This window comes from Triticum aestivum, chromosome 5D (assembly GCF_018294505.1).
Source record: "Triticum aestivum cultivar Chinese Spring chromosome 5D, IWGSC CS RefSeq v2.1, whole genome shotgun sequence".
In the NCBI taxonomy this organism is placed as follows: Eukaryota; Viridiplantae; Streptophyta; class Magnoliopsida; order Poales; family Poaceae; genus Triticum; species Triticum aestivum.
The window spans coordinates 164305914-164321407 of NC_057808.1; positions in this window are offsets into that span (position 1 = coordinate 164305914).

A 15494-nucleotide genomic window follows, 5' to 3' on the forward strand; every position below is an offset into this window, starting at 1 on the left:
CACTCTCACGTCATGATCATCGCATTACCTATACCTGCAACTGTTGTTGTAGTAATCTGTGAGTCACGAGGACTCCGCAATCCCATTACCGTGGGTATCAAGACTCGGAAAGCTTAATGGGTATGGAATGGATAAGTGGTGAGGTTGCAGGAAGCGACTAGCATTGTATGGTAGCTAACTTACGAGTACAAGAGTAAGATGAGAAACTACGCAAACGGTCGCAAACTAGTAATGATCAATAAGTGATCCTGAACTACTTACGTTCAAACAGAACTCAACCGTGTTCTCTTCTCGAACGCACCCGAAAAGAGACAGTCACGGTTACGCACGCGGTTGGTGTATTTTAATAGAGTTTACTTCAAGTCCTCTACAACCGGATATTAACAAATTCCCATCTGCCACATAACCGCGGGCACGGCTCTCGAAAGTTTAAACCCTGCAGGGGTGTCCCAACTTAGCCCATGACAAGCTCATGATCCGCGGAGACAATCCTCCATCTCGGGACCCTCCGATCAGACTCGGAATCCCGGTGCATAGGACATTTCAACAATGGTAAAACAAGTCCAGCAAGACCTCCCGACGTGCCGACACCCTGATAGTAGCCGCGCGTATCTCGTCTCAGGCCACGATCAGATGGGAAAGCCTACGAGTAAAACTAGATCCTCGGGTTGCCCCGTGGTGGCCCCGCAGTGTGCCCGTTTGGGACCAACACCATCAGCACTGGCCCCTCTGTATTATGTTGAATAACGAACCTCGGGTAGCGCTAACTCCCTATGCGTCAAATTTATTATCATGTTTAGTTATTATGTTGAGCAAATGGTAAAACCAATGTTGGGCCTTGCTGGAAGAGTTTTATTCAAAGCAAACTCTCACGAGGGGCCCATAAACCCTCACCGTGTTAGGGATGCAAAATCAACGAACATAACACCGGTATGACGGAAACTAGGGCGGCAAAAGTGGAACAAAACACCAAGCAAAAGTGTAACGCCCGGATAATCAAGCTACAGTAATCCCACGCTAATGGTGCCACGTCACCACAGTTACTGTTGCTAATCTACCGTTAGGTAAAACCGTTTCAAAATTCAAATTAAAAATTAAAGTCAACAATAAAAGTTTTTCAAAATTTAAAACAAAATTGTTCGGGAGGTGCCATATTTTGCATAAGTAAATATGGTGTAGTAAACACATTTTTAAAAAATGCCTAAATAATTTAAATTGAATTAAAACAAAAAAGAAAATAAGTAAAAGAAAGAAAATAAAAAAAGAGAAAGCAAACAAAAAAAAGAGTAAGAACCCCCCACTGGGCCATCTGTGGCCCAGCTGGCCAGCCCAACTGGGCCAACCCACTAGGCCCAGCCGTCCACCCACTCCCCCCTTATCCACTCACCAACCCCCCACCCACTCCACCGACAGCCCCCACTCCCCCCCGAAAAATCTCCCTCCTCTGCCTCCCCCGATATGGATCGGGAGGAGACCACCGACGCCGCCGCCCCGGCCCCGTCGCCGACCGCCCCGTTGCCGTCGCCGTTGGACGCCGTCGCCGGAGCACTCCCCCGCCGGCCTGCTTCCCCCACCTCAACGGCCTGCCTCCTCGTCGCCCAGTCGTCGCCGTCAACCGCCTCGCGCCCGCTGCCAATCCTCTACGACCCCAGTGAGCCCGCCTCGCTCCTCCCTCCCTCGTGCGCTCGCGCTCGTCGCCGCGGTCCCCGCCGATCTCGCCCGCGGTTGACGCGCTCCGGCCGCGTCCGATGCGCGCTCACCGCGCTGTGCCTCGCCCCGTTCTGCCCCGTCGCGCACACCCGCACCTGGCCGCCGGCGCGCGCCCCCGCGGCCCCCTCCTTCGCTCTGGCCGCCGAGGCCTGCGCCCGTCGTGGCCTCACCCCGGCCGCCCCCTGTCCATCGCTGCGGCCTCCTTCCCCCACACGCAGGCGACGCCCCACGCCCATGGCCACCTCTGGCGCTCCGGCGCCCGCGCCCTGCTCCTCCCTTCTGCCCTGCCGTGGCCTCGCCGCTGCCACCACGGCGAACCCTCCCCCTTGCCGTGGCCCCGGCTGGCCGCGTCCAGGTCCAGCGCCCGCGCTCGCCCGCGCGGCGACCGAGCCCGTCCGCGCGCTCATGCGCGCCCACGGCCGCACGCGCGCCCGCTCGCCCGTGCGCCCGCGCCCACTATGGCCGAGACCGGACAAGTCCGGTGCCCAAAGGGCCCGGGCGGACATGTCCGCCCCTGGCCTATGACAAACGGGGCCCAGCCCCAGAACGAAATAAAAAAGGAAATGAAAAAAAATAAAAAATAATAATTAATTAAGATAATTAATTAACTTATTTAATCATGTTAATATTAATTAATTAAGATTAATTAAACTAATAACTAATTAACCTAATTAACTACTGATTATTAACTAACAGTCACTGACAGGTGGGACCCACCTGTCAGGTTGACCAGGTCAACGGTCAACGTTGACTGCTGATGTCAGCATGACATCATGCTGATGTCATAAATCCAAATTTCGAATTAAATTAAATAATTAATTAAATTTCAGAAATTAATAAATTCTTTTGAAAATCATATCTTTTAATCCGTAACCCGGATGGAAATACTTTGTACATGAAAGTTGCTCAGAACGACGAGACGAATCTGGATACGCAGCCCATTCGTCCGCCACACATCCGTAGCATAGCAAACCTGTAACATTTCACCTCCGGTTCATCTGTCCGAAAACGCAAAACATCGGGAATACTTTCCCGGATGTTCCCCCCCTTCGACGGTACCACCTACTGTCGCGTTAGGACACACCTAGCACTGCTCATTGTCATGTCACACATCGTCATGTTTATGTTTGCATTGTATTTACTGTTTCTTCCCCCTCTTCTCTCCGGTAGACTACGAGACCGACACTGCTGCTGCCCAGTTCGACTACGGAGTTGACGACCCCTCCTACTTGCCAGAGCAACCATGCAAGCCCCCCCCCCCTTGATCACCAGATATCGCCTATTCTTCTCTATACTGCTTGCATTAGAGTAGTGTAGCATGTTACTGCTTTCCGTTAATCCTATACTGATGCATAGCCTGCCCTTGCTTCTACTGTTGTTACCTTTACCTGCAATCCTACATGCTTAGTATAGGATGCTAGTTTCCATCAGTGGCCCTACATCCTTGTCCGTCTGCTGTGCTATACTATCGGGCCGTGATCACTTGGGCGGTGACCACGGGTATATACTTATATACTATATACATGACACATGTGATGACTAAAGTCGGGTCGGCTCGTAGGAGTACCCGCAAGTGGATCTTTGTGGCGGAGCGACAGGGCAGGTTGAGACCGCCTAGGTGAGAGGTGGGCCTGGCCCTGGTCGACGTTCGCGGTTACTTAACATGCTTAACGAGATCTTGGTATTTGATCTGAGTCTGGCCATTTGGTCTATACGCACTAGCCATCTACGCGGGAGTAGTTATGGGTATCCCGGCGTCGTGGTATCAGCCGAAGCCTTCGTGACGTCAGCGACTGAGTGGCGCGCGCCATGTTGGACCGCTTTGACGTAACCGCCGTGATCGTGTGGGTTGCTAGGTCTGCTCGCGGCCGCGTTCGCAACGTGCAAGTGTGCTATGGGCGATGGGCCCAGACCCCTGTGCGCTTAGGATTAGACCGGCGTGCTGACCGCTCTGTTTTGCTTAGGTAGGGCTGCGACGTGTTGATCTTCCGAGGCCGGGCATGACCCAGGAAAGTGTGTCCGGCCGAATGGGATCAAGCGTGTTGGGTTATGTGGTGAACCCCTGCAGGGAAGTTTATCTATTCGAATAGCCGTGTCCCTCGGTAAAAGGACGACCCGGAGTTGTACTTTGACCTTATGACAACTAGAACCGGATACTGAATAAAATACACCCTTCCAAGTGCCAGATACATCCCGGTGATCGCTCTCTAACAGGGCGACGAGGAGGGGATCGCCGGGTAGGATTATGCTATGCGATGCTACTTGGAGGACTTCAATCTACTCTCTTCTACATGCTGCAAGATGGAGATGACTAGAAGCGTAGTCTTCGACAGGACTAGCTATCCCCCTTTTATTCTGGCATTCTGTAGTTCAGTCCACTGATATGCCCCTTTACACATATACCCATGCATATGTAGTGTAGCTCCTTGCTTGCGAGTACTTTGGACGAGTACTCACGGTTGCTTCTCTCCCTCTTTTCCCCATTTCCTTTCCACCTGGTTGTCGCAACCAGATGCTGGAGCCCAGGAGCCAGACGCCACCATTGACGCCGACTCCTACGACACTGCAGGTGCCTACTACTACGTGCAGGCCGCTGACGACGACCAGGAGTAGTTACGAGGATCCCAGGCAGGAGGCCTGCGCCTCGTTAGATCTGTATCCCAGTTTGTGCTAGCCTTCTTAAGGCAAACTTGTTTAACTTATGTCTGTACTCAGATATTGTTGCTTCCGCTGACTCGTTTGTGATCGAGCACTTGTATTCGAGCCCTCGAGGCCCCTGGCTTGTATTATGATGCTTGTATGACTTATTTATGTTGTAGAGTTGTGTTGTGATATCTTCCCGTGAGTCCCTGATCTTGATCATACATATTTGCGTGCATGATTACTGTACGGTCAAATCGGGGGCGTCACAAGTTGGTATCAGAGCCGACTGCCTGTAGGAATCCCCCTTTCCACACTCCTTGGCCGAAGTCGAGTCTAGACATTACAAAACTTTTACTAACATGGCTGTGTGTCTTACGGGCCCACGTCGCCATTGGGTGGTACTAGGATCTTTTACTCCTCGACATTTACTCTGGGGCTCTGAACTCTCTTCTACTCGGGTTAAACGAATTTACTAACTCTAACACTAGGATCCCGTGACCGCATTCACCCCAAAGTTGGATAAGCCATAGTTGTTTCTTAGAATAGTATTTTGAACAATTCACACACTGTCATTTCACTCCTTTGAAACGTCTTTGCTTTCAGATGGAACCCACGAGGCAGGTCGTGCGCCACACGACAGCCATTGGTGCCTCGGGATCACCTGCTGTGCTAGCTGAGATGATGACCTATCTGGGTTATCGCTGGCACCCTGAGTACACCGTCTACGAGGAGTACCAGGACTTTAACCAGGAGCAGTACCGTGCCATCGTCCACCTCTACTCGCGGGAGTATGACTCCACTACTGTGCTGCACACCGCACATGGTGTTGGTGTGACCATCGATATGGCTGTCCACGATGCTGCCTATGCTGCTCTGACACGTCTTCGTGGAGAGTATCGGAGTTGGACACCTCCCCTTTCAGGCACATTGCTATCGCATCTGATGTTGGTGCGGAGGGATACTATACTGCTGCCTACTCCACTGTCACCCGAGAGCCCTTCTACCATCAGAACCTAGTTCTGCATGCTGATGGGCTGGATCGAGCTAACCGAGCTCTTCGCCACGAGATGTACACCACCCGTCAGCACCTTTACCGTGCTTTGACGCTACTGCACCCCTTTGTCCGATCTGGACAGCTACCGCGTACTGCGATCTACCCAGCCAGGACCGTGATGCCCCACGGTGTTGGTTGGCCAGAGGTGGGAGGCTACTCTCCCGCACTTGGTCCTCTTCTGCCACCTGAGCGTCGGGCTCTACACCTGAGTATCCGCGGCCCCCAGTCTGCTGACGTGGAGGGCTATCCGTTGCCTCACTACCAGCTGTCGGGCTACGATTACCTCCACGGTACCTCTTGGGACTGATGTAGGCTTGCTTGTAGTGTTAGATGCATTCGCCGCGAGCCTGTGTGCCGCCTATGATGTTTTAGTCTATGAACTGAACTCTATGTACTGAACTCTATGCATGACCCCTTTTGTAACTTATGCCGACTACTATGTAGTAGCTATCGTGCTCCTTTCATTATGCATGTTTCATCATGAATGATTCTTGTCTTTGCAAATTTCTCAATGCTGAACTACCCCTGTTATATATTAGCATGATGGTTAGACCAGGTGGTCGTGGTAGTGGTGGCAATGCCCCACCACCACCTGAGTACATGGCTGGTATGATCCAACAGTTCGAACTGAACCGCCAATTCATGGAAAATATGATGGCTCAGTTTCCTCGCCCCAATATGGACCAGCAACCAACCCCAGTAACTCTGCAGGATTTCATGCGCCTGAACCCAACTGTGTACCGCAGCTCAACTCAGCCTCTGGATGCTGATGACTGGCTCCGTGACATCACCTATGAGATGGAGTCTGCCGATGTAGCTCCTGCCAGCTATGTCACCTTTGCTTCCTTCTTTCTGAAGGGACCCGCAGCTCAATGGTGGGACAGCCACAGGCGTACTATGCCAGCTGGAACAATCATCACCTGGCCAGACTTCCAAGCTGCTTTCCGTGCCTGCTTCATTCCTCAGGGAGTCATGGACCGGAAGAAGCGTGAGTTCCGCAACCTCACCCAAGGCAACAAAACTGTTGAAGCTTATCAGCGGGAGTTTCTGGACTTGTCTCGCTATGCTGAAGAGGACATTGCAACTGATGCACGCAGACAGGAGAAGTTCCGTGATGGCCTTCAAGCTGACATCAAGCTCGCACTTCTAGTGCATGACTTTGCTGATTTCGCCACCTTGGTGAACAAGGCCATCAATGTCGAAACTGGCCTGCAGGAATACCAGAGCTCTCACAAGCGCAACCGTGACACGGGCTCATCTTCGGGCCCGCCCTCGCAGAAGCGAAAGATATGGATCCCGAACAGCATGTACCGTCCAAATGCACCTGCTCCAAGGAAATCTTATGCTGCACCGCGTCTGCCTCCTCCACCATCTAGGCAGTCAAAGCTACCAGCTCCCCCACCTGGGGCTCCCATTCCCACTCCCGATAATGGTCTGTGCTACAAGTGTGGTCAACCGGGTCACTTTGCCAGGAACTGCTATCAGAATCAGAACCAGAATCAACTGGCCCTTCCACCAGCTGGCCGTGGTAAGAACCAGCCCCGCAACAACAATGCTAAGTCTTATGGTCGTGCTCATGCCAACCACGTTGATCTCAACGAAGCTCAAGACCAGCCTGCTACTGTGATGGGTACACTCCTCGTAAATTCAGTACCAGCATCCGTTTTATTTGATACAGGAGCATCCCATTCATTCATATCAGCAGAATTTGCATTCCTGCATGGCATTAAATACGAAGAGATGAACACTCCGCTAGTGGTACACACCCCTGCGGGCCAATGTCAAACCTCTATGGTTAGTCACGACGTTCCTGTTGAAATTGAAGGACTGGAATTTCTTGTCTCTCCCATTGTACTGAAGTCCTGTAGCATTGATCTCATTCTGGGAATGAATTGGTTAAAAGCGCATACTGCTTCAATCGTTTGCACCACTAAGACCGTCCATCTGCTACACCCTTCAGATGAGATAGTTACTTACCAAGCCCAACTGGTGCAAAATGCCGAGGCAAGGCTCTATGCATTGAATGCATTGAACGCTGCACCACTCGAGGGCATTGAAAACATTCCCGTCGTGCGTGAATTCCTCGACGTCTTTCCTGAAGAACTTCCAGGGATTCCCCCTGCTAGAGCTGTCGAATTCATCATCGACTTGAAACCAGGCACCACTCCTATAGCCAAGCGACCCTACAAGATGCCGCCGCATGAACTCCTTGAGCTTAAGGAGGAAATCGACAATTCTCTTCGCAAAGGATTCATTCGCCCAAGTTGCTCTCCTTGGGGAGCACCTTCTCTCTTTGTCAAGAAGAAGGATGGGACTAACCGATTGGTTCAAGACTAACCGTCCTATAAACCAAGCTACCGTTCAGAATAAATACCCTCTTCCTTGGATCAATGATCTGTATGATCAACTGGCGGGTTCGTCGGTGTTCTCTAAGCTCGACTTGAGGTTGGGTTACAACCAGATCCGTGTTCGCGAAGAGGATATCCCAAAGACCGCCTTCGTGACTCGCTATGGTTCATACGAGTACACCGCCATGTCTTTCGGTTTAACCAATGCTCCAGCCACCTTTTCTCGTCTGATGAACTATATATTCATGGATTACCTCGACAAGTTCGTCGTGGTTTATCTGGATGATATCCTGGTATTTTCCAAGAACGAAGAAGAACATGCTGAACATCTTCGACTTGTGCTGGAAAAGCTACGAGAACATCAACTATATGCCAAGTTCTCCAAATGTGAATTCTGGCTACCGGAAGTAACCTATCTTGGGCATGTCATCTCTAAGGATGGTATTGCCGTCAACCCCGAGCGAGTTCAGGCTATTCTCGATTGGACTCCTCCGAAGAACGTTAAGCAAGTCAGAAGTTTTCTCGGCCTCGCTAGCTATTGCCGTCGATTTGTCGAGAACTTCTCTAAGATCGCCAGGCCTCTGACTAACCTGTTGCATAAGGACGTCAAGTTCCAATGGACAGACAAATGTCAAGAAAGTTTCCAGGCACTCAAAGACAAGTTGACTTCTGCCCCAGTTCTAGCTCCACCTGATACTAAGAAGGACTTCGTCATTTACTGCGACGCTTCCCGTCAAGGATTAGGCTGTGTCCTAATGCAAGACCGCAAAGTGATTGCTTATGCCTCTCGGCAATTGCGCCCTCACGAAGAGAACTACCCAGTTCACGACCTTGAACTTGCTGTTGTCATTCATGCACTGAAGCAGTGGCGACATTACCTTCTTGGTAATCGTTGCGAGATCTTCACTAACCACCAAAGTCTGAAGTATCTGTTTACTCAGCCAGACCTGAACCTCCGTCAGCAGAGATGGATGGAGCTTGTTGCAGACTTTGACTTGGGTATTTCCTATACGCCAGGCAAGGCTAATGTAATGGCTGATGCCTTGAGCTGCAAGTCTTACTGCAACCACCTCCAGGTTCACAAAGTTCAGCCCTCGCTTGTTGAAGAATTCAGGAAGCTGAACCTCCATATTGTTCCTCCGGGTGCACTCGCTCCCCCTCCTAAGGAGTTTCGCAAGGTGAACCTCCATGTTGTTACCCAGGGTTCCCTCAATACCCTAGTTGCTAAACCAGATCTCGTGGATAGCATCAAAAGGCTACAGAAGTATGACTCTGAAGCCCACAAGATTAAGCGCTACCTCGCGGAAGGAAAGCCCTCATTCTTCACTATTGCTGAAGATGGCACCTTATACTTCAAGGGCCACCTAGTGGTGCCATGTGCAGAGAAAAACCTGGATATGACACAGGAAGTTATGAAAGAAGCTCATGATACGCCTCTATGTATCCATCCTGGTAGTACAAAGATGTACCAAGGCATCCGTCAGAGATTCTGGTGGTCTAATATGAAGCAAGACATTGCTCGTTATGTTGCTGAGTGTGACGTTTGCCGTCGTATCAAAGCAGAACATCAAAGGCCTGCTGGAACTCTGCAACCTATCTCTATTCCTGAATGGAAATGGGACCATGTTGAGATGGACTTCGTCACTGGATTTCCCAAATCACAGAAAGGTAATGATGCTATTCTTGTCGTCATTGACCGGCTTTCCAAAGTTGCACATTTTCTGGCGGTCAAAGAAACGATCACTGCTAGCCAGCTGGCAACGCTCTATATGTCCAGGATTGTTTCACTCCATGATATTCCATTGGTTATCAGTTCAGACCGTGGCAGCTTATTCACTTCAAGATTCTGGGCAAGTTTCCAAGAAGCCATGGGAACTCATCTGTCATTCAGTACTACGTTTCATCCTCAGTCGCAAGGGCAAGTTGAACGCGTCAACCAAGTTCTCGAAGATATGCTTCGAGCTTGTGTTATTTCCTTCGGCAAGAAATGGGAGGAATCTCTCCCGTATGCTGAGTTCTCTTATAATAATAGCTATCAAGCTAGTCTGAAGATGGCCCCCTTCGAAGTGTTATATGGACGAAAGTGCCGAACCCCTCTGAACTGGTCAGAAACTGGGGAACGTCCACTCTTCGGTCCGGATATTATTCAACATGCCGAAGAATAAGTCCGCATTATTCGCGAGAATCTCAAGACTGCTCAGTCACGTCAGAAGAGTCAGTATGACCGTCATCATAAAGACATGGTCTATCAACCTGGCGAAAAGGCTTATCTTCGAGTCACACCAATGAAGGGTGCTCACCGCTTCGGAATCAAGGGCAAACTAGCTCCTCGATATATTGGCCCATTCACTATTCTCGAAAGGCGTGGAAAGACATGGTCTATCAACCTGGCGAAAAGGCTTATCTTCGAGTCACACCAATGAAGGGTGCTCACCGCTTCGGAATCAAGGGAAAACTAGCTCCTCGATATATTGGCCCATTCACTATTCTCGAAAGGCGTGGAAAAGTGGCATACCAACTGGAGCTTCCGCCGAACCTTTCTCAGGTTCACGATGTGTTCCATGTGTCACAGCTCCGCCGTTGCTTCAAGGACCCAATCCGAGCAGTGGATCATGAAGTGCTCGAATTGCAGAAAGACCTCTCCTATAAGGAGCATCCGGTCCGCATTCTCGGCCAAGCTGAACGCCGCACACGTCAGAAGGCGATCAGGTTCCTCAAAGTCCAGTGGTCGCACCATTCTGAGGAGGAAGCCACTTGGGAACGCGAGGATCGCCTGCGTGATGAATACCCCGCACTGTTTCCTTCTACCTCCTAAATCTCGGGACGAGATTTCTTGTAGTGGAGGAGTTTTGTAACGCCCGGATAATCAAGCTACAGTAATCCCACGCTAATGGTGCCATGTCGCCACAGTTACTCTTGCTAATCTACCGTTAGGTCAAACCGTTTCAAAATTCAAATTCAAAATTAAAGTCAACGATAAAAGTTTTTCAAAATTTAAAACAAAATTGTTCGGGAGGTGCCATATTTTGCATAAGTAAATATGGTGTAGTAAACACATTTTTAAAAAAATGCCTAAATAATTTAAATTGAATTAAAACAGAAAAGAAAATAAGTAAAAGAAAGAAAATAAAAAAAAGAGAAAGCAAACAAAAAAAGAGTAAGAAACCCCCCCACTGGGCCATCTGTGGCCCAGCTGGCCAGCCCAACTGGACCAACCCACTAGGCCCAGCCGGCCACCCACTCCCCCCCTTATCCACTCACCAACCCCCCACCCACTCCACCGACAGCCCCCACTCCCCCCCCAAAAAATCTCCCTCCTCTGCCTCCCCCGATCTGGATCGGGAGGAGACCACCGACGCCGCCGCCCCGGCCCCGTCGCCGACCGCCCCGTTGCCGTCGCCGTTGGACGCCGTCGCCGGAGCACTCCCCCGCCGGCCTGCTTCCCCCACCTCAACGGCCTGCCTCCTCGTCGCCCGGTCATCACCGTCAACCGCCTCGCGCCCCGCTGCCAATCCACATACGGCCCCAGTGAGCACCGCCTCGCTCCCTCCCTCTCCCTCGTGCGCTCGCGCTCGTCGCCGCGGTCCCCGCCGATCTCGCCCGCGGTTGACTCGCTCCGGCCGCGTCCGATGCGCGCTGACTGCCACGTGCCCTTGCCCCGTTCTGCCCCGTTGCGCACACCCGCACCTGGCCGCCGGCCCGCGCCCCCGCGGCCTCCTCCTTCGCTCTGGCCGCCGAGGCCTGCGCCCGTCGTGGCCTCACCCCGGCCGCCCCCTGTCCCGTCGCTGTGGCCTCCTTCCCCCACGCGCAGGCGACGCCCCACGCCCATGGCCACGTCTGGCGCTCCGGCGCCCGCGCCCTGCTCTTCCCCTTCTGCCCTGCCGTGGCCTCGCCGCTGCCACGCCGGCGAACCCTCCCCCCTTGCCGTGGCCCCGGCTGGCCGCGTCCAGGTCCAGCGCCCGCGCTCGCCCGCGCGGCGACCGAGCCCGTCCACGCGCTCGTGCGCGCCCACGGCCACACGCGCGCCCGCTCGCCTGTGCGCCCGCGCCCACTATGGCCGAGATCGAACAAGTCCGGTGCCCAAAGGGCCCGGGCGGACATGTCCGCCCCTGGCCTATGACAAACGGGGCCCAGCCCCAGAACGAAATAAAAAAAGGAAATGAAAAAAAACAAATAATTAATTAATTAAGATAATTAATTAACTTATTTAATCATGTTAATATTAATTAATTAAGATTAATTAAACTAATAACTAATTAACCTAATTAACTACTGATAATTAACTAACAGTCACTGACAGGTGGGACCCACCTGTTAGGTTGACCAGGTCAACGGTCAACGTTGACTGCTGATGTCAGCATGACATCATGCTGATGTCATAAATCAAAATTTCGAATTAAATTAAATAATTAATTAAATTTCAGAAATTAATAAATTCTTTTGGAAATCATATCTTTTAATCCGTAACCCAGATGGAAATACTTTGTACATGAAAGTTGCTCAGAACGATGAGACGAATCCGGATACGCAGCCCGTTCGTCCGCCACACATCCGTAGCGTAGCAAACCTGTAACATTTCACCTCCGGTTCATCTGTCCGAAAACGCAAAACATCGAGAATACTTTCCCGGATGTTCCCCCCCCCTTCGCCGGTACCACCTACTGTCGCGTTAGGACACACCTAGCACTGCTCATTGTCATGTCACACATCGTCATGTTTATGTTTGCATTGTATTTACTGTTTCTTCCCCCTCTTCTCTCCGGTAGACTACGAGACCGACACTGCTGCTGCCCAGTTCGACTACGGAGTTGACGACCCCTCCTACTTGCCAGAGCAACCAGGCAAGCCCCCCCCCCTTGATCACCAGATATCGCCTATTCTTCTCTATACTGCTTGCATTAGAGTAGTGTAGCATGTTACTGCTTTCAGTTAATCCTATACTGATGCATAGCCTGCCCTTGCTTCTACTGTTGTTACCTTTACCTGCAATCCTACATGCTTAGTATAGGATGCTAGTTTCCATCAGTGGCCCTACATCCTTGTCCGTCTACTGTGCTATACTATCGGGCCGTGATCACTTGGGCGGTGATCACGGGTATATACTTATATACTATATACATGACACATGTGATGACTAAAGTCGGGTCGGCTCGTAGGAGTACCTGCAAGTGGATCTTTGTGGCGGAGCGTCAGGGCAGGTTGAGACCGCTTAGGTGAGAGGTGGGCCTGGCCCTGGTCGACGTTCGCGGTTACTTAACACGCTTAACGAGATCTTGGTATTTGATCTGAGTCTGGCCATTTGGTCTATACGCACTAGCCATCTACACGGGAGTAGTTATGGGTATCCCGGCGTCGTGGTATCAGCCGAAGCCTTCGTGACGTCAGCGACTGAGTGGCGCGCGCCGTGTTGGACCGCTTTGACGTAACCGCCGTGATCGTGTGGGTTGCTAGGTCTGCTCGCGGCCGCGTTCGCAACGTGCAGGTGTGCTATGGGCGATGGGCCCAGACCGCTGTGCGCTGAGGATTAGACCGGCGTGCTGACCGCTCTGTTTTGCTTAGGTAGGGCTGCGACGTGTTGATCTTCCGAGGCCGGGCATGACCCAGGAAAGTGTGTCCGGCCGAATGGGATCAAGCGTGTTGGGTTATGTGGTGCACCCCTGCAGGGAAGTTTATCTATTCGAATTGCCGTGTCCCTTGGTAAAAGGACGACCCGGAGTTGTACTTTGACCTTATGACAACTAGAACCGGATTCTGAATAAAATACACCCTTCCAAGTGCCAGATACATCCCGGTGATCGCTCTCTAACAGGCGACGAGGAGGGGATCGCCGGGTAGGATTATGCTATGCGATGCTACTTGGAGGACTTCAATCTACTCTCTTCTACATGCTGCAAGATGGAGATGACCAGAAGCGTGGTCTTCGACAGGACTAGCTATCCCCCTTTTATTCTGGCATTCTGCAGTTCAGTCCACTGATATGCCCCTTTACACATATACCCATGCATATGTAGTGTAGGTCCTTGCTTGCGAGTACTTTGGATGAGTACTCACGGTTGCTTCTCTCCCTCTTTTCCCCCTTTCCTTTCCACCTGGTTGTCGCAACCAGATGCTGGAGCCCTGGAGCCAGACGCCACCGTCGACGCCGACTCCTATGACACTGGAGGTGCCTACTACTACGTGCAGGCCGCTGACGACGACCAGGAGTAGTTAGGAGGATCCCAGGCAGGAGGCCTGCGCCTCGTTCGATCTGTATCCCAGTTTGTGCTAGCCTTCTTAAGGCAAACTTGTTTTACTTATGTCTGTACTCAGATATTGTTGCTTCCGCTGACTCGTCTGTGATCGAGCACTTGTATTCGAGCCCTCAAGGCCCCTGGCTTGTATTATGATGCTTGTATGACTTATTTATGTTTTAGAGTTGTGTTGTGATATCTTCCCATGAGTCCCTGATCTTGATCGTACATATTTGCGTGCATGATTACTGTACGGTCAAATCGGGGGCGTCACAAAAAGGCTAAGCCTTCCACCTTTACCAAGTATATAGATGCATTAATTAAATAGGAGATATTGTGATATCCCATGATATCCATGTCCCAAAATGGAACAACCTGCAACTGCACCTGCAACTAGCAACACTATAAGAGGGGCTGAGCAAAGCGGTAACATAGCCAAACAATGGTTTGCTGGGATGGTGAAAAGGTTAGAGGATGTTTCATGGCATATTGGGAGGCTTGATAAACAAGTGGTAGGTAGCGCGACATAGCGATAGCATCAAGACAACTAGCATAGCAAAAGATAGTAGTGAGATCCAAGGTGATGGTCATCTTGTCTGAAATCCCGCTACCAAGAAGACCGAGTCCATGAAGAAGACGGATGGGTGTAGTCCAACGAATCCTCACAATCACAACGATAACCAGAACTATCGAGAAGAAACACAACCGAAAAGAAGCAAACAACATGGTAAACCAACAAGCATAAACATGGCATGATGCACAATCAAGTATGATGCATGTCCATTTTAATGAGGCATGGCATGGCAAAGTGCAACAAACAATACTACAAATTAAGTGGAGCTCAATATGCAATGAGGTGCATATTGACAAAACACCACATTCAATTATTTAATTTGCTCTCGTTTAAGCTACTCAACAATATTTAATGTTGTTAAACATGGCAAGAGATGAAGCATAATTAAACTAACTATTTAGGCAAGTTTAAATGAGGCTGAAAATAAAAACAACAATTCCAGAAAATCCCCATATGCATATATTGAATTTAATGCAAACAACAATTTTAAACATTTTAAATATTGTTATCATGATGCGGATGACATATGCAAGTTATATGCAATTTTTATGAAAATGTTGACATTAGCATGTTATGAAGCATTTTTCACCGTGGCGGAACGAAAGGGGTGCCACGGCAACGACAACGGAAATGACGCCACGTCAACATTCCGATGATCCGACAACTCGTCGAGATGTAGGTGCAAACGAAAATGGGCGTGAGTGTGTCCTGCAAGGACGGTGGGGTGATCCCGGACACCGGGTTCCCACATGTCGGTGGCATGGCAAAAGAGGAACGCGCAAGCGACAATTCGGACACGGTGCAAACACGAGCATCACATCAACACACATGCATTCGTTCATGGCGTCGTCTCGGTGGTTATACCTTTGAAGCATGCGTTTTCGGAGAGGATCGACTTTGATGGTAGCGGAAGTAGTGGTTCTCGGTTCGGAGGG